Consider the following 24,330-nt stretch of genomic DNA (forward strand, 5'->3'; position numbering starts at 1 on the left):
AAATTTAACTCTTCTCCGGAGGGGGACACGGAACTTTGACTTTGCAAAATCGGGTGCCCAGAAGTCGAACTGAGTACATTTGAAATAATCTCCTAGTGTAGACATGGCCTACGGTGCCACAGGACCACTCATTGGTTTTAACACTAAACTGTGCATCTTTTTGTGTAGACAATGGGCCAGCATCACCCCTGCTCTAAATCCACTAACGATACTGGAGTCACACTGATGGCAGATTTGATTCGTATGCGTGAGTTTGCCTGTGCAACTCAAACACTGCGTAATGGGCATGGTATTGCAGAGAGGTGCCAGGAAGCAATCTCTCTACGTGGAAATGAAAATAAATCTTGCTACTCACTGGCAAAGGAAGGAGGCTGACTTTGGCCATGCTGACACCCAACTCCTGACGTGGCTAATCGGTGGATCATGCTGTTTGCACAGCCGTGTCAAATTCTTTGCATGATGGACATTTTAAATCAAGTATCATTTCCTAGGTGTTTATTTTGGTTATGCTTCCAATTGAAATTTCCAAGCTATTTTGGACTGTTCTGGAAAGAAGGTATTGTCTTTGCAGAAGGTTCCAGTGTGACTGGAAGTGATTAAGTTTCTCTTACTCTTTGTCTCTTGCTCAGTTATTAATAACCTCCGTTCCTTTTTTATTTAATATGGCAGCAACTACCGGCACATGGTAGACTCACAATATCCTGACTGGTACATTTCTCTTCAAAGAATGTTTTTGAGAATCAAAATATGCAGAAACAGGCCAAGATTTTTCTGACTGATTCAAGGCAGGAAAACCATCTTCACAATATATTTAAGCTTCTGCCTGAAGAAACTGTATTTTATAGGCTATAGTTTCTCAGCACTGATATTTCTCCCTGATACATTTTTTTCCTAGTCCCATTCCATCCATTTTTTCAGTGGTTGATGGGATTTACAGTTGGCTTGTTGAATTCTTCTTCTCTGCTCTCCCAACCAAAATGTCAAATATATTTTCCAAGCAAAAAATAACAGGTTGTGTAAAATACAGAATTTCAACAGAGGCAAGCTAAGTTGAGAGAAATGAGCAGTTTTGGAATGCATCTAGATCAACCCTTCAGAATAGCTGTGAGCAAAATCCTATTTCCACTTGATCACATGTCACAGAGCTGTCCTGGGTGTGAAATCCTCCATGTTACAACGTGATCATTTATGCAGGTTGAACCTCTCTAGTCCGGCACTCTCTGGTCCGGAAACTTCTATGGTCCGGCATGATTTTAACTAGCCGGCTGTCCACTTACCATGGGTGTCCCACGGTCCCATAAAGTTTGTTCACAGCCACCAGTCCTGGCTCTGTGTTCTGAGTTGCTATATAGCTCTAATATACCCCTCAATGTCTTCTAAGAGCCCAATAAGCAGTGGTAGTGTCGGTAAATCTGCTAGACAAGATTGACTTCCCATGGTCCAGCAAATTCTCTGGTTTGACACCTGTGAGATCCTGAAGATGCCGGACTAGAGAGGTTCAACCTCTACTGCTTCCAGACCTTCAGTGGGCATTCACTAAAGTTCGTTCCAGTCTGTCAGGGCCCACATGAAATCTTTGCTGAATGCCAGATTAAATCCATGCCACATGCCAAAACTTGGAGTGTAAATTAATCTATAAAACAGGATTCCTAGCGGTGCTTTTATTATCGCAAGCTTTGAAGCTCAGCAGCTGTAGGTTTGTTTTATGAGCAAACGTAGCAACGACGTGCTCGCTCGGGCGATGATTGTCATGAATGCTTTTCGTCAAACCAGCAGTAGTCACCGGGAGCACTGAGGCTACGCCTAGACTCCACACTTCTTTCAAAAAAAGGCGTCTAGACTGCACTAAGCAGATCGAAAAAGCCATCCACTTTTTAGCGTGAGGCAGATGGGGCAAGCTGGGCTCTGAAGTGCTGTGCCTGGCACTGCAGAGCACAATCACACAGCACGCTGTTTGGAGGGTCACAATTATTCATCTTTTCACCTCAAGTTGTCCTGCCAGGGCCTGGCCCAGGAGCTAGCTGAGGACCCAGGCAGACGCACAATGGCAAAGGGACGGGGACCCTCGTTCAGACAGAGCAGCGCTGGGCCAGCGAGCACAACCACCAGGTGGCTGGGCACGCAACCGTGCTGCCCACCTCAGAAAGCAGCAGGCAGACCCCCCCAAGTCAGGGGATTGGTGCCACCATCAGGAGGTTTAAAAAAGATAGTGGGGTGTGGCTTGGTCTGTGAAGAGCGAGGCACCAGCTCCCGCATCCTCTTCAGCCTGAGGTGAGTTTGGCCTCTCCCTGCTCGCGGTGCGGAGCCTCCCGCTAAGCCCCAGGAACCCAATTAGTGTTGTGCTCCCCTCCCCCCACCCAGCAATTAATTCTGCACCTCCCCAGCTCCTCCCGCGGCTCGTTGCCTCCCTTCTCCCAGGCCAGGGGCTGCTGCTGCAAGGCCCCATCTCCCCCCTCCCAGGGCTTGGGAACAGCCCCAGGGGACCCGCGCCCCGTCCCCATTCCCAGTCCTCGTCTTGCAGGGAGGGGGAAGGGAGGAACAGACAGACTCACTGGTCCTAGGCCGGGATGGGGGAGGAGGACACAAGGCAACCTGGGCTCCCTTCTCTGTCTTCCCCAGCCCTGAACTCCTCTCAGTGCGGGTGGGAGCGAGGGTTGCCCAGGGACAGGGCTACACGCGCGTGAAAGGCCAGAACTTCGGTCAGGACGTGCCCGGCTCCCACAGACACCACCGCCACGTCACTCTGGACAAAAGTCACACGAATTGGTGGCACCGGGGTAAGGGGAGGCTGCAGGACCGGAGCCCCACTGACCCGCTCTTCGGTTTACGCCAGGCAGACTCACAACCTCTTGTATGGACCAGGCCCTGGAACAGGACACAGACCCCCACATACTCCCTCCTCCTCTGGATCCATCCTTCCCCCACCCGAGGGAACTCGGCCCAACACAAGGCCTGGCAGAGTCCATGCTCCACGTTGGGGCCTAGTTTATATCTGACCTAAGCTAGGCCGAACTACTGTGTTGGAGCCTCGGGTCTGTGGTACTAACGGCATCAGACTCTGTCAGGGGAGGTAAATAGGGCTGCCAGGTGTCCAGTTTTGAACCGGACAGTCCACTATTTGAGCTTCTGTTCGGGAATCAGATTGAGAAAATAGAAGCGTCCGGTATTTTCTAACTAAGATGGAATGTGGATTGTGATGTCATGTCAAGTGTGTCCGGTATTTTTGTTGAAACCATCTGGCAACCCTAGAGGTAAAGGAGTCGGCCTCGTGGCTGGAAGCAGGGGCAGGCTCTCACAGACACTGTGGAACTGCCCTGCCCCTGTTACGGCCCTGCCTTTTCAGAATAAAGGGTTTCTTCGCTGAGACATAACACACACTTTATCCATGTAGCTAGAGAAAGGATGTTCGGTTAGTGTTCTGAGACAGCTAAAGACAGCTATCATGATCTAGCGCAGTGTTTCTCCAGCAGTGGTATGAGTACCCTTAGGGGTACTCGAGAGAAGTCTGCGGGTACGTCAACACAACTGAAATTTAGAGAAAACTGAAGTTTTGTTTTAAGTTTCGCAGCACTTGAAATTTTTGGGTGTAAAAAGTACAAAAATAATAATCGCCCGCCCAGCTACGATTAAGTTGTTTAAACAAATGTATTGCAATAGTGGGAAAAGATTGTGTGTGTCTGAAAACTGGGGGTACTTATAATTTTTTTTTTTTTTTAAAAGGGGTCCTTTATAAAAAAAAAAGCTTGAGAAAACACTGATCTAGAAGACAAAACACTGACGACATCTCCAGTGGTAACCAGGCTGTGTGTCCACATTGGTGACATCTTCGGGGTGAAATTTATTCTTATGCAAAGGAGCCTTTTTCGGAGCATTCCTAGATTACGACTCAAAGCACAGACCTGGCAGATTGTTTCACTACTGAAGCCATTCGGTCGGAATGACTTTTGCAGTCACCTCTTTTGTTCTCACTCTGTGCTCAAAGTGCTACCCCTCTGCCAACGGCAAATTCGAAGCAGATTTTGTTGTGTCTAATCGAAATGGTAAAATTCACAGGACCGTGGCTCTTTCTGATCTTACGAATATCGGTGCTGTGAATAAAGATCAAAAGAAAGAACCGGCAGCAGACCCAAAGGGGCCTTCACCTTAATAAGGAGTTGGGTACAAGCTGTAATTTCCATTGTGGGCTGACGTCTTTTGTTGAAACGTCCTTTCCATACATCATTCAAGTCCAGATCAGACACAGTCTGCAGCCAACAGCCTATCACCAATGGCATGGGACCACCCCTCCCACCGGCAATCTGAATGAGCACTGTCTTGCTACTGAAAGGTGGGAATGTATAAAAGGACGTTGCATGCACAATCTCCAATATCGCACGGCACCCGTTAAATAAGGACGTGGTTGTATGAAAGACCCAGGAACACTGTTGGATTGAGATCTCATGATACTTTGGAGCTTTATTCACCTTTCTTCTGGGCCCCGACGATGCCAACGAATGATTTCTTCCTGACAGTGAGATACATTACTACCGCTACGACTAACAGCCAGACTCTCATTTAGCTCCTATCATGAACAATCTTGCACATCAGGTGGATGCTTAAAGCCCAGCTTTTTTTAAGGCATTTTGGCATTGCTAGTCTCGGGAGCCCAAGTCTCCTTTGCAAAAGGGACTTAGGGATTCAGGAACCATTCTCATTGACAATCAGCAGGAGTTAGGCTCCCTAACTGCATACGTCACTTTTGAAAATGAGACATGGGCACTGCAATGCAAAGTCTAATACTTGAGCCCCTCCCCCCCAAAAACTGTTGAGTGTGTTCCTTTCAATGTGGGTTGGATATATTGCCACAGAATTCAAGAAAACAGACAATCACAGAATCCTAGAACTGAAAGGGACCATAAGTGGTCATCGAGTCCAGTCCCCTGCCCTCATGGCAGGACCAAGCACCATCTAGACCACCCCTGACAGGTGTCTGTCCAACCTGCTCTTAAATCTCTCCAGTGATGGGGATTCCACAACCTCCCTGGGCAATTTATTCCAGTGTTTAACCACCCTGACAGGTAAGAAGTTTTTCCTAATGTCCAACCTAAACCTCCCTTGCTGCAATTTAAGCCCATTGCTTCTTGTCCTGTCCTCAGAGGCCAAGAAGAAGAATTTTTCTTCTTCCTCCTTGTAACACTCTTTTAGGTACCTGAAAAGTGCTATCATGTCCCCTCTCAGTCTTCTCTTTTCCAAACTAAACAAGCCCAACTCTTTCAGTCTTCCCTCACAGCCCATGTTTTCTAGATCTTTACTCATTTTTGTTGCTCTTCTCTGGACCTTCTCCAATTTCTCCACATCTTTCTAGAAATGTGATGCCCAGAACTGGACACAATACTCCAACTGAGGCCTAATCAGCGCAGAGTAGCGTGGAAGTATGACTTGTCATGTCTTGCTCACAACACTCCTGTTAATGCAGCCCAGAATCAGATTTGGTTTTTTTGCAACATTGTGGACTCATATTTATCTTGTAGTCCACTATGACCCCTAGATATCTTTCAGCAGGACTCCTTCCTAGACAGTCACTTCCCATTCCCAATGGAGCTATTCTCCCGACAGGTGCCACATTGATATTAGATAATTCTAATGAATATTTCCAATACGTGGCTAAAAGAAGAGTCTATTTTCTCCATATGTCACTGACCTATAACAAAAAGGCCGCCTAGGAAAACAAGTCATGTCTTGCTGTCATGGATTTCATTCCAGGATGGAGTCTTTTCAGTTTCCTCTTTTTCGCAAAAGAAACAGGAAATGCATTTGCAGAGCTTTGTAGCATCCTGAGGGCTTGGCTCACTGGTGTGGAGGCCGTTGCTTGCAGAGCATGGCAGATTTACGGGACTAACATGCGTATTTCTGGTCAGGTTGAATTTCGCAGCAATGCTGGCAGCATTACCCAGAGCTTGATAGATCACCGGTACAACGGCTGCTGGAGGAAAGGACAGTTCTCGCTTTCTGCCCGTCTGCCAATGGCAAATTCAAAGCAGATTTTGTGTCTCATTGAAATGGTAAAATTTGCAGCACCTCAGCTCTTTCTGATCTTATGAATATCAGTGCTGAGAATGAAAATCTAAGGAAATGGCAACAGATCCCAAAGAGCCTGCACCTTTAATAAGGAGTTGGATGCAAGCTCTAATTTTCATTGTGGGCTGACGCCTTTTGTTGTAACGTCCGTTTCATACATCGTTCAACTCCAAGTCAGACACTGCCTGCAGCCAACAGCCTATCACAAATTGCATGGGACCGCCCCCTTCCATGCGGATGAGTTCTGTCTTGCTAATGAAAGACAGAAATGTATAAAAGGACTTTACACTCACCAGCTGCGACATCACACAACGGCAATTAAATAAGGACGTGATTGTTTGGGAACAGCAACTTTCCAAATGGCAGTTACGGTCAAGAGTGGGGGTTTTCTGAACCCAAGCCTTTGCTATCTGTTGCGCTTCCTGTTCCATCAGGGAGAATTCCAGGATTGTGAACAAGCAGCGTGTTGGTCAGAGAGGCTAAGGATTTTGGGGCGGAGTTCCTAGATGGGATGGGGGCTGGAAACGGTGTAGACTAGAGACCAGGGTAAATACATGGTCTCATATTCCCAAGGGGTAAGGTGCACCAGGAAATAGGTACAAATACCTACGCTGGCCTGGAAGGGATTGCGTTGGCTTGATTTCCAAAGCTGGTGAGTGGCCACAGCTCCCGTAAGATTCAGCGGCAGGCGCAAGTGTTCATGGGAGCGCGGCACTTTTTGAAAAGGAGGCCACTGCTGTGTAGAGCTACCTGGGAACCCAGAGCTTAAAGGCAGGGACAACGGGCGAGCTTCTGCGATAAAGAAATCCCCAGCCATGGAAACAGCCGAGAAGTAGCTACGTTCCCACAGAACACAGTGAGAGAAGGCTACAGGCAGGTGTGTGAAAAAAGGAATTTCCTGCTATTTTCTCCACATGCCTTGTGCGTGAACTCAACCCTCTTTTAGGGATTTCTTCCCTGGGGGTGAGGGTGAAGCACTGGGATGGGTTCTCTAGGGAGGGGTGGAATCTCCATCCCTAGAGGAGTTTAATTCCCGGCTTGACACAGCCCTGGCTGGGATGATGGCGTTGGGGTTGGTCCTGCTTTGGGCAGGGGGCTGCACTTGGCTCCTGAGTCTCTTCCAGCCCTAGGGTTCGATGACGCTATGAAAGCAGCGCTCTCTACAGAACGGCTTGCTGTGAATGGACTTTCACTGTATCCCACTGGCCTCATGGGCTGGCCCTTTAGGGGCTTTGGCCTCAAACCACCCGTGTGTTTTCCTCAGGCCGCAGCTGTCGGGTTTGGGCCGAGTAAACTGGCAGCATGCGATGGCCCCTGGAGCAGGGTCTCCTAGAGAAGGGCACCTGCTCTGTCAGACAGGAGGCTTTCGGGGTCGAAGAGAGCCATGAGGAGGGGTCTCCAGAGATGCCCAGAGTTGTGGGGTGAACCCAGTCAGGAAGCTGAGGCAGATCATGGAGCCTCAAGGCCCAGCACAAGGATACGTGAGGTAAGGCCTCAGCGGAGAGGCTCTGAGGAGACACTCGGGCCAGAAAGGAAGGAGCGCTCCATGCCTCCCTCAGGGAAAGGCCTGGCGCAAAACTCTTAAGGAAGAGATGTGTGGGAACGTCAGGCAGCAGAACCCGGCTTGGGCACGGGGGAAGAGGAGAGAGGAAGAGCGTTTGAGCCACAAAGGGCTGAAGAAGACTGTGGAGAGGGAGAAAGCCCTGTTTGGTTTTCACTTGCCATTTGAACGGTGGTAGTGCCTCAAGAAGAGGCATGATCTGATTTGCTTCAGAGCCAAGGCGCTGATATTGAGCCACTCCAAAGGGGGAAACTGAGGCAGTGGCTGGGTCCGATACCAGACGTTCACACTAAATCACTGAACGGCGGGGGGAAGGGGGTTTCCCATGCATTGTAATTAGAGCCACCCAGTCCAGAGAACCAGTGGGGCCACCAGCCTCACCTGGCCCCTGGGCTAGGTCAGGGAGGCCAGCTCCATGCCCCAGGAGAGGTGGGGCCTTGGCAGAAGGGGCGGGGCTTGTGCTAGCTTCCCCAAGCCAGGCCTTAGTGCTGCCTGGAGCGCGCCACGCAGAGGCTCTGGGTGGCAATTTAAAGGTTCTGGGGTTCCAGCCACCACTGCTACTGCGGTAGTGGAGGTGGCAAATGGGAGCCCTGGGCAGTTGAATCCCTCCCATCCCATCGGGTCTGTCTTGGGCCTGCCTCTAATTACAACCGGTCATGTCCTCCCCGTACCAGCCCGGTGCTTATTTGCCCACGGCCGGAGCATTCCGGGTTGAAAGGAAATGGAGAAATGCAAAAGGAACTCAACTTTTCCTAGGACCAAAGCCGCTGTCTATCTCTTCCCCCGGAGAATTTCTTGATTTTGAAATTTGGTTTCCGATTCGGAACAAACCCCAAGATTTTCAGAATTTGCCATAAAATGGAGCTACCGTCTCTGGCTTTGAGGCAGGCTGTCCTGGAGATACAGGTCTTGGAAGACCTGGCTCCTGGGCGGCTTGTTGAGTATCTGGGAAACAAGAAACCCAGACATCTATGAGGCATCGCAGCCTGAAGCCAGGCAGACCCGGTTCCATGGGATGTCGGTGCCGCTTCTGGTGGCATTTCATCACAATCAGCCTGGCCGGTTTGATTTCGACTAATCTGGAAATTCCGACGACATATTTTGTTGACATTTTCCCAAGGAGACCCAGTGACAGTGAGGTTTGGGCTGTGTCCCAAAGCCTCCTCTTGCTGACCTTTCCCACAAGCCTGAAGCCGGCAGTGTTCGCCTCTATGTGGTCATGCTGACCAAGATGGGGGAGTGGCACATAGCAAGAAATTTTTTTGGGGTGGGGGAGCAGCCATTCCCCGAAATGCTAAGGCACCAATGACTGATCCGCACAGCAGCGAGCTAATCATTTGCACGTAAGACACGGAGGGGAAGGTGACTTGAGCAATGTGCATGTATGCCCAAAGACATACTGTGTCCACCACATTGGACACATCTTTGATTCTGGGTAGGGCTTCGGATTCTTGGTTTTAAACAAGCACACACCAACAAAGCATCCCTCGGGGTTCAAAAGAAAAGTGAAACTGGTGCTTAGCCAATCAACCCCGGGAAAACCCTCCGGCTTGGCTTTACAGGCTTGTCTGCTCAGAGCAGGAATGTGGACTCTAGAGATGTTATTTCTAAAGCACACAGAAGTGTGGCACATGAATTGGTCCATGCAGACTCTGCCGCTGTGCACTAAACGATCCCTAGTGCACGTTAAACATGGTGCTATTTGAAACAGTACGAAGTGAAAGTGCACAAGGGACTATTACTAAGAGGTTGTTTTTTAGCAGACTAGAAGATCCACCCAGTGTTGCTCGGGTCCTTAACTCAAACACATTTTGTTTTTCTTCATTGGAATCGTTGCTTGGGGGTGGGGCTGGGGATGAGGGGTTCAGGACAGGCTGCCTTGGGGAGAGAGGACAACCCCAGCTCTCTCTCAGCGCAGCAGCTTGGGGCCAGATGAGAAGAACCTCTCCATGGCTGCTGCAGCTGCAGCAGGCACAGCCAGGGGAGAGGTGCATGTCTCCCGGCTGGGGGACAAATGACACACAAACAGACAAACTCTTTGAAATATAGAGTAGCTAGCTGTCCCTTTCTCCACCCCTGCCCCTTGCTGGCCCAATGCATTATAGCTGTCCCAGTCCGCATCTCTGGCCCCTTGCTGCCCCCTGTGGTCATTCTACAGTATAACCGTCCCTCCTATCAGACCCCTCCTTTGCATTTTATGTGAAATAATCAAATTCCAGGCACATCCCATTGTCCTGACACAACCAAATCTTGCCCTTGCTTGACGTTATGATAAGTGGAAGCTGCATCCCAAATTTGGTGGTGTTAGCTCTTACTGTTTAGGAGGAGTTCTTGAACAAACAGACCCACTGACAGACAGACACACAGATAAAGTGTTTAAAATATACAGTAGACAGCCTGCTGTAATGAGTAATGTAGAGGAGAAAGCCCATGACATTTGGATTTTTGGACAGCTACATCCATCTCAAATATTCTTAACAATAAATAAAGGAATAAGCCTTGCAAAACAAAAACCCTCGTTGTGTAGAATTGATGCACTGTCAGCAACATCCTAAAGCGGATTCTGCCACGTGCACCACTGTGAAGGAGTAGCCCCAGTGAGGTGAGGCTAACCCATGGAGGCTGGAGCAGGAGGGGAGAAAACCATAGACAGTGAACTCTTTGGAAAGGGGCAAACTTTCTGGAACATTTGGGAAGCCCAAGCCAGCATCTATGTAAGGCCACGTCATTATAGGCCAGCTCTGTACACCACTTGATTGGGTGAAATGCTCTTAAATAAATGATCATACTAATCCATGGGAGTTCCGCCACAGCCCGGCCCTGGTTCGCTGGCTGCTTTATTGTAGCTGGTGCAACAGAGGTGGGGCATCAGGTGGTGTTTGGGGGAGGAGAGAGGAGCAGCCTGATTGGCCAGTTGAAAGACAGTGTTTGTTCCCTGCATGAGGCGTGGCCCGGGGAAAACAGCTGATTGTGGGTGGCATTATGGGGGGGACAGTGGAGCAACTCAAAAGCCACAACCCCGGATAAGGAGGAAAGGGCAGTGTTATGCGGGGCCTTCGGGGCCTAGTTATCACATGGATGGGGAGCCAGTGGGGACTGATTCAGAGAGGAACTGGGTCGTGCAGACCGCCACGCTAGGGAGACATTCTTGGCCGCTACATTTTGAGAAAGAGTCAGTGGCTTGAGCAGAGGACAGGCTGAAACACCTCCATTCTAATCCTGCCTCTGACACTGGCGCCCTCTGTCCCCTTGGCAGCTGTCTGCCTCAGTTTCCCCGCCTGTAAAACGTGGCTCAGATTTCTCACCCCGTAGCAGCGCCAAGGATGAGATAGGGAGTGCGCGGAGATGTGCTCTCATAAAGCAGACTGACTCAGCAGCTCCCGCCCTGGCTATTGAGTTCTGTAGCCCTGAGACACCCTGGACAGTCACTGATCCTGGCCAGCTCTCAGCACAGTTTGAGCTCCATTTTGGAGACAGGCAGCCCTACGGGCTGGTAACTTCTACGTTCATCGAATCAGAGAATCCCAGGGCAGGCAGAGACCTCAGGAGTCATCGCGTCCAGCCCCCTGCCCAAAGCAGGACCAACCCCAACTCAATCAACCCAGCCAGGGCTTTGTCAAACTAGGACTTAACCTCTAGTGATGGAGATTCCACCCCCTCCCTAGGGAACCCATTCCAGTGCTTCACCCCACCCCCACCCCAGGGAAATAGTTTGTTCTAATATGCAACCTATATCTTCCCCACTGCAACTTGAGCCCATTGCTCCTCCTTCTGCCATCTGCCACCCCTGAGAACAGCCTCTCTCCCTCCTCTCTGGAACCCTCTTCAGGGAGCTGAAGGCTGCTGTCAAATCCCCCCTCCCTCTTCTGTAGACTAACTAAGCCCAAATCCCTCAGTCTCTCCTCGTAAGTCATTTTGGTTGCCCGCCGCTGGACCCCCTCCAATGCATCCACAGCCTTTCTGTAGTGGGGGGCCAAGAACTGGATGCAATATTCCAGATGTGGCCTCACCAGAGCCAAATAAAGGGGAACAATCACCTCCCTCGATCTGCTGGCAATGCTCCTCCTAACGCACTCCAATACGCCGTTAGCCTTCTTGGCTACAAGGGCACCTTGTTGACTCATACTCGTTGCTCGAGTTGTAAACGAGCCAGGTGTTCGCAGCAACCAGCAGTGACATCAACAAGAGGTTAACGATCACTGTGACCAGAAGAGAAAACGAGTCCCTGCAACAGCCAGCCTGCCACACTCAACGGGTCCTACAGCCAAAGTGCCACTAAGTCACACACCCACAAGCTACCCTGTCGGAGCGGAGTGAGCGCGCACAAGCCCTCAGCAACATCCTTTGCACAGCTGGGAAAGTTCAGGCAAGTGCCAGCGGATCAGGGCCGGGCCTTTTGCTCATGTGTTAGGAATGGTGAATTCCCAGCATTAGTCAATGCTGCCCCACGCCGTTGTCCTCCCTGATGCGTTGGAAGGACTGCAGCCCCATGATCCAGGGCAGCAGGGCCGGGTGGGACGTGAATTTGGGAATGATGTGGGGATGGATGCGGACTGTTCCGCTGGCACGAGCATCTGGAGCATCTTGATATGATTACAGAAAAAGTGTTTTCAATCAAAACACAGAGGCTTGCAGAAAACCAACGCCTCATGGCCCATGGCAGGCACGAGCAGGGACGTTTCCTTTTGCCGAGTGCACATTTTGGTTCGAGAGGAAAGGCGAGTCGAATTCAGGTCAGAGCTGGTTTCAAAACAAAAGGAAGGTTTTCTTCATGTAGCTCTCAGTCAACCTGTGGAACTCCTTGCCAGAGGATGGTGTGAAGACTAGGACTTTAACAGAGTTCAAAAAAGAGCCAGATACATGCATGGAGGTTGGGTCCATCAATGGCTATTAGCCAGAATGGGTAGGGACAGTGTCCCTAGCCTCTGTTTGTCTGGAAATGGGTGACAGGAGAGGGACCGCATGAGGATTCTCTGTTGTGTTCCCTCCCTCTGGGGAACCCGGCATTGGCCACTGTCAGCAGACAGGACACTGGACTAGATGGACCCTTGGTCTGACCCAGGCTGGCCGTTCTTATGTTCTTTGCCTCAGTCTTTTCCTTTTGAACAACTAGGATTTGTTTGCGGCACTTTGCCTGAGTCACCTTCCACTGAAAGCCCACAGGAACGGGGCACCTGGCTCTCTGCAGGGGCACCTGACAGTTTGAGGCTCCCTGGAGGCAGCATTTCACCATGCTATTGTGAAGCTTTCACTTTTATTCATTTTCACTTTCTTGCTTCCCTTAGTCTACAATAGAATGGACTCAGGATGAAGCTACATGGATGTCTTTGTGTCGGGCGAAGTGTAAAAGTTTTCTTGACCTGCAATGCAGGGCCAGTTTAAAGTCCTTGTAGGCCCTAGGCACTCTCATAATTGTAAGGCTTCTAATCCGAACTATCTGTACACCTCATGGAACGAGGTTTAGAAGCCTAATCCGAACTAGCTAGTCCGTGTCGCGTGTAGCCGCGCGGCACGGGGTTCGAACTAGCCGGCATTTAAAAATGGCGCCGGCCGGCTTCATGCAAATGAAGCCCGGGAAATTCAAATCCCGGGCTTCATTTGCAACTGCGGATGACTACATTACCCCCGCTAGTTCGAACTAGCGGGGTAGTGTAGACATACCCTCAGAGAGTAGTTATTAATGGTTCACAATCCTGCTGGAAGGGCATAACAAGTGGGGCTTCACAGAGGTCTGATTTGGGACCAGTTCTGTTCAATCTTGGGTCCCAGTCTCCATATCCCCTGCCTGAGAGAAACCAGTCTGCCTGCAGCCCTTTGCTCCGAGAGCTCCCTATGGGTTCCACTCCCTACACCTGCCTGCTCAAGTCCTACCCTGTTCAGGGGGATCTATCCTCCTGCAGCAACCCGCCTTGCTTCCAGGCTCGGATTTCCCCAACCAGGCTAGATCCTCCCCTGCCCCTAAGGGTTGCTGCTGCCCCAGCCTCCTGCTTGTCAGCGGCTCCCAGATTTGCACAGTCCTACCAAGGGCTCTGTTCCAGTTCTCATCCCCACTCAGCTCTCTCCTGGCTTTCCTGAGATGCTCCCCTAAGCAACTACAGCAATTCCTTGCTGCTTTCCTGTCTGCTTCCCCGCTGCTTCCTGTCTACTTCCCCGCTGCTTCCCACCTGCTTCCTGTCTGCTTCCCCGCTGCTTCCCACCTGCTTCCTGTCTGCTTCCCCGCTGCTTCCCACCTGCTTCCTGTCTACTTCCCCGCTGCTTCCCACCTGCTTCCTGTCTACTTCCCCGCTGCTTCCCACCTGCTTCCTGTCTACTTCCCCGCTGCTTCCCACCTGCTTCCTGTCTGCTTCCCCGCTGCTTCCCACCTGCTTCCTGTCTGCTTCCCCGCTGCTTCCCACCTGCTTCCTGTCTACTTCCCCGCTGCTTCCCACCTGCTTCCCACCTGCTTCCCCGCTGCTTCCCACCTGCTTCCTGTTGACTTCCCACCTGCTTCCCGTCTGCTTCCTTGCTGCTGCCTGTCTGCTTCCTATCTGCTTCCTGTCTATTTCCCCGCTGCTTCCCACCTGCTTCCTTGCTGCTTTCCTGTCTGCTTCCTGTCTATTTCATATCTGCTTCCCACCTGCTTCCCATCTGCTTCCTTGCTGCTTCCTGTCTGCTTCCCCGCTGCTTCCCGTCTGCTTCCTCCTAGTCTTCTCCCCTCTAAAGTCCAGGTGTCCTTGCTTAAGCCAAACGGGGGTTCCGCTACCCAGGAACAGGTGCACTAGCGTCTTCCCTCTTAAAGGGGCAGGGTCCCCCCATGACAGGGGAGTATGGGCATTTTTTGGCATTGAGAAGTGTTGTCCCTTTTTAAAAAGAGAAGTCCCATTTCTGCCCAGTTAGCTTTGAGCCTAGCAGCCAGGCAAAGCAGGCAAGGAACCGCCCACAACTGCAGCATGTGGAGATGTGCTTGGGTGGGTGTGGGGTAGTGGTGACAGCTTTGGGCCTACAGGACTTTCACTGCAACCGGCTAGTGCCGAACTGGGCAAGGTAGCCCATTTGAATGGGCACTGTGGCTACGTCTAGACTGGCATGATTTTCCGAAAATGCTTTTAATGGAAAAGTTTTCTGTTAAAAGCATTTTCGGAAAAGAGCGTCTAGATTTGCGCAAGAGGGCTTTTGCCCGAATGGGAGCAGCATAGTATTTCCGCAAGAACACTGACAATCCTACATGAGATCGTCAGTGTTCTTGCGGAAATTCAAGCGGCCAGTGTAGACAACTGGCAAATTTTTCCGGAAAAGTGGCTGATTTCCCGGAAAAACTGGCCAGCCTAGACACAGCCAGTCAGTGTCATGATCACTCAACTGCTCAGTGGCATGTGACACTTTGTTACGGGTTTACAATAAATCCAAAGAATTGCAGGGTGGTATTTTTGGTTGCAAGTGTCAGCACAGATCAAAGCCGGGACGGGGTGGACACAGCAGAGACGATTCCCTTTAGAGGATGCTGTGGGAGGGCAGAAAGAAGCAACCCTGAGTTCCTGCTGCTGCCCACTCTGTGGAGACAGGCCTCCATGCCCAGGATGATCACTGGATCCACAACCCATTGCACTTCACATCAGTCTTGAACTATGATCCAGAACGAGACCCAAGAGGGGGGCAAACTAGCTCGCATCTGCCAGTGGCGGAGTTCCGCTTTCGGCACAGACTGGCTATTGTCAGAGAACAAGCCGCTGGAGTAGACAGGCCATGCTTCTGACCCAACAGAGAATCATAGAACACTAGAACTGCAAGGGACCATGAGGGGTCATCGAGTTCAGCCCTTTGCCCTCTTGGCAGGACCAAGCACCCTCTAGACCATCCCTGACAGGCGTCTGTCCAACCTGCTCTTAAATATCTCCAGAGATGGAGATTCCACAACTAGGCAATTTATTCCAGTGTTTAACCACCCTGACAGTTAGGAACTTTTTCCTGATGTCCAACCTAAACCTCCCTTGCTGCAACTTAAGCCCATTGCTTCTTGTCCTGTCCTCAGAGGTCAGGAACAATTTTTCTCCCTTCTCTTGAAACACCCTTTCAGATACTTGAAAACCGCTATCATGTCCCCTCTCGGTCTTCTCTTTTCCAACTAAACAAGCCCACTTCTTTCAGTCTTCCCTCACAGCTCATGTTTTCTAAACCTTTCATCATTCTTGTTGCTCTTCTCTGGACCTTCTCCAATTTCTCCACATCTTTCTTGAAACGTGGGGCCCAGAACTGGACACAACACTCCAATTGAGGCCTAACCGACGCAGAGCAGAGCGGAAGAATGACTTCTCGTGTCTTGCTCACAACACTCCTGTTAATGCCTCCAAGAGTGATGTTTGCTTTTTTTTTGCAACAGTGTCACACTGTTGACTCATGGCAATTCTTATATTCCAATACAGAGATAAGTAAATTGCAAACAGGCTCCAAAGTCCATGTTGTCCTTAAATATTCCATCTTCTCTTGAGACTTCATACATTTCTATGAGAGAGCTGGAGGAGTTGTGACTTTACCTCCCTATTGATCATTAGCTGTCCAAGCTTGAGCGTCTTAGGTGCCAAATTCTGCTTTGTACTGTGAGGCTGTGTCTAGACTACATGGCTCCATCGACGGAGCAATGTAGATTAGGGTTATAGGCAAAGAGAAATGAAGTGGCAATTTAAATAATCGCCGCTTCATTTAAATTTAAATGGCTGCCGCGCTGAGCCGACAAACAGCTGATCAGTTGTTTGTCCGCTCAGCGCGCTAGTCTGGACGCTCCCCTGCCGACATCAAAGCCCTTTGTCGGCAGCCCCGTTATTCCTCGTGGGATGAGGTTTACTGGGGCTGCCGACAAAGGGCTTTGATGTCGACAGGGGGAGCGTCCAGACTAGTGCGCTGAGCCGACAAACAGCTGATCAGCTGTTTGTCGGCTCAGCGTGGCAGCCATTTAAATTTAAATGAAGCGGCGATTATTTAAATCGCCGCTTCATTTCCCTTTGCCCAATAAACAAATCTACATGGCTCCGTCGACGGAGCCATGTAGTGTAGACGTACCCTGAGAGTGCAGGCGTTCAGGAAGTACGAAGGAGCCATCTGGGACCAAGCTCAGCAAACCGATGGGAGGGTTCCATAATGCTCACGATGTCGGACCGGCTATTCAGAGGTGCTGAATAGTGCTGTGACAATTGAGCCTAGAGTTTTGGCCTGTTTGGGAACAGATGACTAAAAGTAGGTCACGTTGTTTTTCCAGCAATAAACATTACAAACATGGGCAAAAGAACCAGACAGACAAATTGAATTAGTCCAAACAAAAATAACCTAATTGATATGGCTCAGAGGCCGGCGCTGAGGCTGGACTGAATAAGAAAACGTGGGAACGAAGTTACCGATGCCAAGTTTGGCCTTATGCAAGTGGGTTTAACAGGTGAAGGACATAGTGAGGAGACGAAATAGGCAAGTCACTTTCCACCCCATTTCCCCTTTTGGGAGGTTCTTAAAAGGAGACTTTGAAGAACTCTCATCTTCCTGAATCCCAGGAGTAGAGCACGCTGAAGGATTTTCTTCTAGAGAGTAGGGCTAGTGCCAGCAAGTCTTGCTTCTTTTTAGGGAACTTTATTCTTCACCTTTTAACACCAGTCACCCGCCCACTCATCGCAACTCAACGTTTTAGAGAAATGTAGCAATGCGAAGAGGAAAGAATATTTTCCAGAGCCGATGAAAGCTCCAAGATTTCTGTGGTGAAAAAGCAAAACAATAGAAGTATGGTTTTTATTTTTTGCTCAAGTGCAGTGATTCACTGAGCTACTTGGAAATAACCCAAGTGGCTAGCAGACTGGAGCGGTGTCTGAGGAGAACATGAGAATGACCATAGTGGATCAGGCCAATGGTTCTTCTAGCCCCGTATCTAATCTCCTGACGGTGGCTAGTGTCATGGGATAGGCCAATTACTGAGTAATCACCCCTGTGGTCCAACCCCCAATCCTAGCAGTCAACGGAGCTGCCATCTGTGTTAACAAAAAGTCGTTAACAGGCCTATCATCAAGGAACTTAGCTAATTCTCTTTCTGCACCCAGGAGGAATTTCAGGAGAGGGATCGGAGGTATAAAACACACACTGCTCCCCCCCCCCCGACACCCCTCCAGCCCTCCTTTCATCGCCTGATGCCATGAGGAGACTTTAACTAAAATGTTCTAAATCAGCATTTCTCACATTGGGGACTGTGGATTCTCCAGAAGTTCAACTGGACCTGCTGGTGAATGCCTCCCCTTCCTCCCAGTGCCTCCTACACGCTGGGTAACAGCTGCTTCCTGATGGGGCGTGCTCAGAGGAGGGGTCAGAAAGGTGGGTTAGAGCGGGAAGAGGTGGGGCCTTGGGGGAAGGAATGGAGTGGGGGCGGAGCCTGGGGCAGAGCCTAGTGAACGTGTATCTTAGCAGAACTCCATTTTTTAATACTTTCATAATTTCGACAGATCTTGATTATTTTAAGGATTTTTTCAATTTTCAGTTTTCACAGTGATGGGAAAGAGGGAGGGACAGACAATTTCACGAGGCCAGGGACTGAGAATCAGAACGTGAATGCTTTTTGACCGTTCCCTCGCAAATCACCATCACCCTCAAAATACAGAAAGTTATTCATCTTACATCCCACTCTGAAGTTCGCAAGCATCGTGTTTCCTACGTTGCCGGTCTGTACGTTTTGATGACTAACGACGGAAACATTGTCGGTTGACTTGTATGTGTGGTAAAAGTCAACCCTGACTGCTAAAAAAAAAAAATCGAATCTTTCCAAGGTTTGCCCGCATGCCGCAGCACTGCCATTTTGGAAAGATGCTTTCATTGCAATCTGTATTAGCAGATGGAATTGGAAGGTTACGGTTCTACGGACTATGTATTTCCATGCTACGGGAGGTTTCACAGGAACAATTGTGACCCACGTGCTGTCTTATCTAGTGGCACTGAGACCATTTACAGAGAGAATAATGAGTCTGCTCCACAGCCTTAGCTGGCTTTTAGCTCAGTCGAGAGAGGCTCATGCGCTAAGCTCCATAGGTTCACTTCCACCCACAGATGACCGGGATCTGTCGGCATTACACAATTGCAAATGAGTCAGAGGATTTGCAGGCCAGAAGGGACCCCTGTGCTCTTCAGGGCAGCATCCTAATACCCAGGCTAGACAAACTCAACGGATCCCACCAGCTTGCTCAGAGCGTCGACTCAACGGCTGGATGGAAATCTATAAAAAGTGCTGCCACGTGGCTTAGAAAATTCAGCCTTCCTCCGCCAGAAAGCTGGCTCCCGGCAAACGCTTGGCCAGCGATGGAACAACTAGGCCCCACACATCCCTGAGTGGCTTGGTTTTGCCATGAAGTGCTTCTCTGATCTGAGACATGAGCCCAAATGCAGAGACTTTCCCTGAAACCGACAACAGCCCAGCAAACCTCTCTAGATGCCTTTTCTGCACAGAGCAATGTCAGGGATGTCCACAGGGTCTTCTTGCCGGGGGGGAGCGTCGTCCTGGCTGGGAGATGTTTAATCCATCCGTTTGCTGTTAATGGCGTCTGGCGGGGGTGCAAATGGCACCAGAGTATCTGCAAGGAGGCCAGTCGGGGGGACGCCCCTGACGGGGGTTGCGGCCCCCTTCTACTGGCCTGTGTCTTGGCCCAGGCCCTTCTCTCAGGGCATATACAGTACCCAAAATCCCAAAAGTCATAGCCCTTCTCTCAGGGCATATACGGTACCCAAAATCCCAAAAGTCACAGCCTTTCTCTCAGGGCATATATGGTACCCAGGCCTAGTTCTGGGGAAAAAGCCTCTCCTGGCCCAAGTGACTCCCCAGGTGCGACAAGGGGTGGTAGGGGGACCCGGGCACCCCCCTCTCCTAGCCTGTCCGTCTGTGCGGCGCTCCTTACCAGGGCTGGAGTTGGCAGGGTAGGCGTGCCCGTTACTCCGCGGGGTTGGGGTCGGCTTCACTCCCGGGGTCCCACGCCAGTCTTCAGTTGAGTCCGAGATGCCGCAGGAACACTGGATTTGCAGCCTGGCTCCTCCTGACCTCTAGCTGCTCTCCCCTCTGCTGGGCCATGGCCTGCTTTATATACTGGCCCGGCTGGGAGCATGCCCAGCAGGGCTGTAAGGGCGGGGCCCTTTCAGCCAGCTGGGCCTGGGCTACTCTCAGCCCTTTAGTGTGGGGCTTGTTTGCCCCATCACAAGGCCCTAACTGGCTGGTTGCAGGGGGTAACACATGCGCCTCCTCTTCGCCGGCTGTCGAAACATGGCAAAGTGCTCTCCGGACAGGACGTCAGTAGCTGCCATTTCCAGAGGGCTGGAGGAGAACGTTGCAGGGTGGTCTCTACTGTGGCAGAGTTTGAGAGCCCATCACCCTCGCAGATAGGTGGGTGCGGTCTGAGTCCCTGGCATCTGGAAGGGGGAGTTCGAGGGGCTAAACATCTCCAACTGAGGAAGATATTTCCCTGGAAATTGATCCATGGGACCCCCCTTCCCTGGGCAATTCTCTCGCTCCTTTCAGATTTCCTTTCATCTCAGAGGGAAAAGGAAGGCGTTAAGGGGGAGATTAGCTTGGGCCTCGGTGGCTATCCCCGACAAGCGATACACGCCGCTCTGCTAGGCGACCATGGGACCACCAGTGAGACATGGCCCCCAAAAGAATCACAGGAACAAGGACCAGCAGGAGGCACCGGAGGCACCCTTTCCCCGCTGGACGGTTTGCACGGCCTGGCTGTATTTCGGGAAATGCATCTCCCTCCGAGACAAATGCCATTCCTCAGCTTCACCGATGGAGCCCCGAGGCAGCCATATGTCAGAAACCTACAGACCACCACAGCTACCTTCATGGACATGGGCGGCTGGTGAAGGTAGAGCGGGAGGAGGCTAGCCCCCAGCCTCACCTCCCTCCCCACCCCTTCTGCTGAGACCCTGCCCCTTCCTGCCCCCTCCCAACGATGGGGAGGGTAGATGAGCAGGCATGTACTCACCCCAGCCTCCCCTGCCCCAGGGCACTGGGAGAGGGAGGAGAGCGCACTGGGCAGCCCCAGTCCTGGAGCGCTGACACATTGGGGGAGGGAGGAGAGCACACAGCCCCGCATGGAGCACGGGGAGAGAGTGCAGTGCATGGCCCCCGCCTCCCCAGACTTGGTGCCTGGGGAGGGCAGGTGCTGGGGGCAGCAACACTCCGCCCCTGGAACGCCGACAGCAGGTGTTCTGTGGGCGAGGCCATGCCTGGAAGTAGATCGCGTCATGGAACGGGCCATCCACCTATCCCAAAAGAACGGGCTTCAATACAGAAATCAAACCCACTCCAGCCACACAGCCCTCGTTGTCACCTAGAACCAGAAGGGCTCTGGTGTGGGTATCAAGCCACCACAAGCCATACTCTCTGGGGGCCCCATCCTGAAAGAAAATTTTGTCTGACTTCATCTTTTGGGCTTTCAGACAACCCCCAACGCTCCATGCTCATCAGAAGAGCGCTCCCCAGAGACCAGGATACCAACTCCAAGCCACACTAGGCCCTGCCACAACAACAGATCAGAACCTGCAGACGTGTCTCCACTGACCAAAGACGCCCGTTACGACCCCTGGGTCCTGCACATGCCTGTCACAACATGGGGAGTACCTCAGCCAGCCTGCTAAGTGCCCCACAACAATGGGGTGTGTGAAACTAGACAACCAGTACGCTCTCGAATGAACTCACACAACAAAATAAGAGAACCCCTCACCCTCAAGGAAACCGTTCATAACTCTGCTAGACACTAAGGCTGTGTCTAGACTGGCAAGTTTTTCCGCAAAATCATCTGCTTTTGCGGAAAAACTTGCCAGCTGTCTACACTGGCCGCTTGAATTTCCGGAAAAGCACTGACGAGCTCATGTAAGATCGTCAGTGTTTTTCCGGAAATACTGTGCTGCTCCCGTTCGGGCAAAAGTCTTTTTCCGAAATATTTTTGCGCAAAAGGGCTAGTGTAGACAGCACAGTACTGTTTTCCGCAAAAAAGGCCTGAGGGCGAAAATGGCGATCGGGGCATTTTTGCGGAAAACCGTGTCTAGATTGGCCACGGACGCTTTTCCGCAAAAAGTGCTTTTGTGGAAAAGCATCCTGCCGATCTAGACGTGCTTTTCCGAAAATGCTTTGAACGGAAAACTTTTCCGTTCAAAGCATTTTCAGAAAACCATGCCAGTGTAGACGTAGCCTGTGAATCTGGACTGAACGGAGACTCTGGCCTCACAGTGTAGTGCCACAATCTGCACCCCAGAAACCCCAATTTTGTCCTGTGACTGCAGAAGTGTTAATAGGCCACAGCCTCCAAAGGTCCTTGTGATGAGCTGTGCAAACCCCCACCTGCAGCAAAGGCTCCATCTGGTGGAGGAATGAAAAGTCAGAAAACAGCTCGTTTTGGGGACAGATCTGAAAGAAAGCAGCCATAGGAACATAGGAACATAAGAACGGCCAGACTGGGTCAGACCAAAGGTCCATCCAGCCCGGTGTCCTGTCTGCCCACAGTGGCCAATGTCCGATGCCGCAGAGGGAGGGAACACAACAGGGAATCATCACGTGATTCCTCTCCTGTCACCCATTTCCAGACAAACAGAGGCTGGGGACACCATTCCTGTTCATCCTGGCTAACCTCCATGAATCTATCTAGCTCTTTTTTTGAACTCTGTTAAAGTCCTAGCCTTCACCACATCCTCTGGCAAGGAGTTCCACAGGTTGACTGTGCGCGGAGTGAAGAAAAACTTCCTTTTGTTTGTTTTAATTTAGCTACCTATTAATTACAAGTAGTAACTCCGAATTCTTGTGCTATGGGAACGAGTAAATAACTTTTCCGTATTCACTTTCTCCATACTGCTCATGATTTTATAGCCCTCTATCATCCCCCTCCCCTTAGTCTCCTCTTTTCTAAACTGAAAAGTCCAAGTCTTTTTAATCTCTCTTCAAAGACCAGCAACCCCGGCTCCAGCAGCACAGAGAGGGAAAATCTCAGCTATAACGGCCCCAAAGGGCCCTCCCTGAGGCAAGAGAAGATCCACCCTAGAAATAATCAGAGAGAGTATCCCCCTACCTCCCTACCTCCACATGTGGGAGCCCGTCTTACGTTGTTGGTTTGGACTCCCCCAACAGGGGAGTCTTGGACTGAGCTGGCTGAGGGGTTCGGGGGGGGGGGGAGAAATGGGATTGGCCCAGATAGGGCAGCCTTAAACCCCGTTGGCTGGCAGATCATTGGTAGCCCCAAAGGGCCCTAGGTTGGAGCCTAGTGAAGAGAGAAGGCCCGGGCTCCCGTAGCAACACCCCCCCCCCGCCAGTCATGGGTCGTGATCCTCACTGGGCCACACTTCCCAGCCAGCCCCCCAGGCGAGACCCGTTCCAGCTCCTCAGACTATGTGCTGAATCGGCTCCGCCGTCATTTCGCTGGGATGCTCTGAGTGCCCGGCCCAGACCCGAGGGAGAGCTCAAAAGCAGGGCTGACAGGACGGCCGGGCCCGGACACGGTGTGAGGGGGGCTGGCATCATGCAGCCAGCCCTATACACCTCCCGGGGCGCACTGTGCCTCCGCCCCGTCCCCCCAGCCCGCCCTCAGAGCCACCCAGAGCACACAGCGGGGAGCTCTGTAAAAGGCCTGAGGCTCTGGGGCAGCGGCAGCCAGGGATCCCCGGCCCTTTTGAATCAACGGGGCATTTGGCCCCTTTTGGGCAGGGCTGCTCTCTCCCCTACAGAAGTTGGCCCAATACAAGGACAGTACCTCACCCACCTCAGGTGCCCGTTTCACAGCCAGATCAGCCCTGCTCTTGTAGCATCAGTGGGTGCTCGAGAGAGGAATTTGGTGAAAGGGCACGACCATGGGGTCACCCCATTCCCACCCCAGCTGCGCACAGGCCAATAAGTCGGCCACTGGAGCACGGCATAGCCACCATTTTAGTGTGCCTCCTTCACAGGCTTTCCAAAATGTCCGCTCAAGTCGACTGGAGCTTTGGATGAGCTAAAACACACAGGGCTAGGCCTGTTATGAACCGTGCTTGTCGGCTCCTCTCTGCGAGACGGCCCGAGGCTGGACTCTACCTGGCTTGGTTACCTGAGTAATTTCTTGTGGACGCTGAGAGATTATGAGCCAGGGCATGGAAATTTGCACAAGTGATTCCTGGATGAAATCAAATGGCGATCTCACGAATTCGCCTCATGAAGTTACGACAAAAACCTGCTAGAAAATAGGGAGGGATTTAATCTGCTAGGAGAGCTCTTTTGGCTTTAGTTTGTTTGGCATGGGGGGAGCCACGGGTGCCAGATAAGAGCCGAAGATAAAACAGGAGAGTGATTAGAAAGAAGGACAGCTTATTGTTTAATTGCTCACCATTGTTTGCAGGTGAGGAGGGGGGAGGCCGGGCCCCATTTCGGGAGGGTAGGGGGCACGCCTCTCACACCTGGCTGGTGAACGGAGACACGCATGGGATGCAAGCACTTTCCCCCTCACTTCCTGGCTGTGTCTAGACTGGCCACTTTTTCCAGAAAAGCAGCTGCTTTTCCGGAAAAACTTGCCAGCTGTCTACACTGGCCGCTTGAATTTCCTCAAAAGCACTGACGATCTCATGTAAGATTGTCAGTGTTTTTGCAGAAATACTATGCTGCTCCCGTTCAGGCAAAAGTCTTTTTCCGAAAAACTTCTGCACAAAAGGGCCAGTGTAGACAGCTCAGATTTGTTTTCCGCAAAAAAAGTCCCGATCGCGAAAATGGC

Source organism: Pelodiscus sinensis, chromosome 14, assembly GCF_052426305.1.
Source record: "Pelodiscus sinensis isolate ZL-2025 chromosome 14, ASM5242630v1, whole genome shotgun sequence".
Taxonomy (NCBI): Eukaryota; Metazoa; Chordata; order Testudines; family Trionychidae; genus Pelodiscus; species Pelodiscus sinensis.